The sequence below is a fragment of the Lactuca sativa genome, chromosome 4, assembly GCF_002870075.4.
Source record: "Lactuca sativa cultivar Salinas chromosome 4, Lsat_Salinas_v11, whole genome shotgun sequence".
Taxonomy (NCBI): Eukaryota; Viridiplantae; Streptophyta; class Magnoliopsida; order Asterales; family Asteraceae; genus Lactuca; species Lactuca sativa.
Window position 1 is genome coordinate 369,973,389 of NC_056626.2, and position 4,223 is coordinate 369,977,611.

Consider the following 4,223-nt stretch of genomic DNA (forward strand, 5'->3'; position numbering starts at 1 on the left):
GGTATCGACCTTTGGAGGTAGAGCAGACAGCAGGGACAACGACCCCCGTTTGGCATGTCACGTGAGTTTTATGACCTAAGGGATGGAGGACCAGCCGATCGTGCTCTAGCAGTCATGTTGAGACGATTGCGGAACACTGGCGACCTAGCTCAGAGCACCGCTGATCAGATGCACCAGATGCGGACTAGGGTCGAGCGTGCAGAGCAGGAAATTCGAGAGGTTATCCGAGAGTTCCACATGAGAAAGGTGAGGTGGGAGGATCGACTCCGAGATGCGGAACGACAGGTGGCTCGTCTTCAGGGAGCGTCCACTTCCTCAGCACCACTCCCTGGAACATCCCACCATGACTAGGACAAGTTATACCCGTCTTTAGTACTATGTCACTAGGATCTATGCTATGTACCCCGAATCTATGTTTAAGTGATTACACTACTCATAGAGCCGTTATGCTACCGAAATTACACCACTTATGTATGCTCTCTTGAGCAAAATTTTCATGTATCAAAAATGCGGATAATATTAATAAAAAGTTTTATGTGTTCCACTGTGATGTTGTAATCTGCTATGTGTTATATATATATATATATATATATATATATATATATATATATATATATATACATACATATATACATATATATATATATATATATATATATATATATATATATATATATATATATATCCATGATTATATGCTAAATTGTGAAATTGCTTAAGTTCGTGCCACACACCTAGTTTATAGGATCACAATCTCACAAAACCCTAGGCAATCAACATCTTTCCATTCCATGACAGAAAGATGCCTCAACGACCAACTCGTAGTAACCCTGGACCAACCCCTCCGGAGGTTGACTCAGCTGCATTCCAAGCAGCTTTGTCTGCTGCGATCACCGCAGCAATGGCATAGATTCACCAAGGGAACAATGGAGGAGTCAACGGACAAGGGGCAGGAAGTTCGAACAACGGGATCAATCAAGGATCGACCAAAACATGCTCCTACAAGGATTTCACCAATACCAAGCCGCGAAACTTTAATGGCACGGGTGGTGTGATAGCCCTGAAAAGGTGGATTGAGAAGGTGGAATTAGTGTTCGAGATATGTGAATGCCCCGAGGAATTGAAAGTGAAGTTTGCCGCGTGCACCTTTGTCGACCAGGTTCTCACTTGTTGGAATGGACATATTGAGGCCATGACTCTCCCTGTGCCAACTCGATGCCATGGATGGAGCTGAAGGAAATGCTGATGGCTGAGTACTATCCTCGTGGCGAAATCCAGAAGAGGGAGCAAGAGCTGTGGGATCTCACTGTCCGAAACTCTAATATAGATGCATACATATCAAAGTTTAGCGAGCTGTCATTATTGTGCCCTGGCATGATTACGTCTGAAGGAAAGAAAATCGAACGATTCATCTGCGGATTGACCTCCCCGATCCAAGGAAATGTGATCGCTATTAAACCTTGTTACACCGTAAAAATTTAAACAATTTTTCGCATTTTAAAACCATATAATTTCATTCACATCCACATTTTAAAACATTTTATCATCATTATCTCAATACAAAACCCCCAAGATCAAAACATATGAACTCCAGTGTGCGTGTGTACGAGTCATGCTAACGCCTTCCCACGATCATCACTGGTACCTAAAACACCACACATAACACTGTAAGCATAAATGCTTAATGAGTTCCCCAAAATACCACATATACCCATATCAGCCACTCAAGACTATAACTCTATTGACCCTCTGGTCGAATACCTCTGTGGGACCCTCTTGGTACCATAACTCTATGGACCCACTGGTCCTTACTTTGTAAACTCTAAATCATGCATATCTCATAACACAATAAATCACAACACATAATAACATACAAATGCACTGGCATATAGCTCTAAAATACTCTGTCACATAACTCTGTTACTACACTAGGTAAAGTATAGTGAGAAGACTCACCTCAGATGTCTCGGTATATCTCTGACTCATTAGAAATATGATCTAGCCTCCGCCTAATCACACAAAGTAAATATTCTCATAAATATAACTCTCGGGACTATACTCAACCCTCTCTAGGCGAAAGACCATTTTACCTCACTATCAGCTCAAAGGCCACATTGTTGACCAAACCCTAAAATTCAACAAAAGTAAACGGTTAAACTTTGACCCGACTCATCGAGTGCACTTGGGCGACTCGGCGAGTCTACGCGTATCTGCTAACCCTTTTAGTCCCGCTTGGCACGTCGATTTCCTCCCCTTACTCGATGAGTCACACCTGGCATGAATCGCGGGGCCACCCCGACTTAACTCGCCGAGTCTTAAGAACAACTCGGCGAGTTCCGCCTTGAACTCCAGTCCCCTAACTCTCTCTGACCCACTGAGTTATCTCCCAACTCGGCAAGTCTACACACTGAGTGATTTACGGGAAACCCTAACCCTACTCGCCGAGTCTGATCTTTGGACTCGGCGAGTTCATGCCATGCACAAACTCCATAGACCTCTTGACGTCAGATCTGTTCCTTTAATCCATAGATCTGACCTTACCAAGCATGATAATCACATAAAGTTCAGACCTTGACACTCATATAACATCTAGATGGTCTAACTTGGTGATTTAGCCCCAAAAATAACATCCTAAGTTCATGGCTCCCAAAACAACTCATAAAGCTCCAAGGGTTAAGGTCTCTGGACCTCTTTGGGTCCAGATCAAAAGCATAAACTCGAGAAGGGACCAATTGCTCCACATATCCATCCTCTAAAGGGGTTAGAAAACCCTAACTATATGAATCAACACCAAATCTGAAGAAGGTCCGAAAAATACCCCAATATGAAGTCTATGAACTCTAAAGTCACCAGAATCGGACCTCCTTCGTCCTCCTCTTGCCTTGGCCACCTCTTTCTTGCAAATCCACCAACAAAATGATCAAGAATGGCCTATCCTTCCTCACAAATGCTCTAGATCTCTTATGGTTTCTCTCTGGGGTCTGGTACCTGCAAATGACGACCCTAAGGGCCTTTAAATAGGTCCCAAACCCAGGAAATTAGGGTTTCATTAAACAGCGTGGACTTGCCGAGTCCACTAATGAACTCGTCTCGTCTAGCTGTGAACCCGAATACGAATCCGCAATCATACTCGGCGAGTCTAAACACCAACTCGCCGAGTCCCCTCTCAACCTCCAAAAATAAAGGAATAATTAATATACCTGGGAATCCAGATGTTACAATTCTCCCCCACTAGAATTAGACTTCACCCTCGAAGTCTCACTCTGCAAACAACTCTGGATGCTGCTCCCGCATCTCACGCTCCGGCTCCCAAGTCAACTCTGACCCTTTCCGATGCTGCCACTAGATCTGCACCAGAGGCACCTCTTTGTTCTTCAAAACCTTGATCTTCTGATCCCTAATCGCCACCGGTCTCTCAGTATAGTTTAGGCTCGCATCCACCTGAATATCTTCTAATGGCACCACTGCCGACTCATCGGCTATAGACTTTCTCAGCTGCGACACGTGAAAAGTGTCATGGATCTAACCCAACTCTGCAAGTAACTCCAAACGGTAGGCTACCCTGCCTACCCTCGCGATCACCCTGAAAGGAACAATATATCGGGGCCCCAACTTGCCCCTCTTCCTGAGTCGAATCACTCCTGTCCAAGGAGAGACCTTCAGGAGCACGAAGTCGCCGTCCTGAAACTCGAGCTCGGACCGGCGCCTGTCCGCATAACTCTTCTGACGACTCTGAGCGGTTAACAACCTCTGTCTGACCTGCTGATTCTGCTCTATCGTCTGAAGCACGGTCTCAGTACTACCCATCACACGTTGCCCTACCTCTCCCCAGCAAATGGGAGTCCGACACCTCCTCCCATACAACAGCTCAAAGGGTGGCATACCAATGCTCGAATGATGGATGTTGTTGTAGGAAAACTCTGCAAAGGGCAAGTACGTGTCCCAACTCCCTCCGAAATCCAACACACATGCCCGGAGCATGTCCTCGAGCATCGGAATTGTCCGCTCACTCTGCCCATCAGTCTGTGGGTGGTATGTGGTACTAAAATGGAGTCTCGTACCCAATTCCTTATGAAACTTCTTCCAGAATATGGAAGTGAAACGTACATCTCGATCTGAGACAATCGAGATCGGCACTCCATGCCGTGATACCACCTCTCTTACGTACATCTCTGCCAACCTCTTAGCGGAAGAGCTCTCACTGATAGCAAGGAAATGAGCGC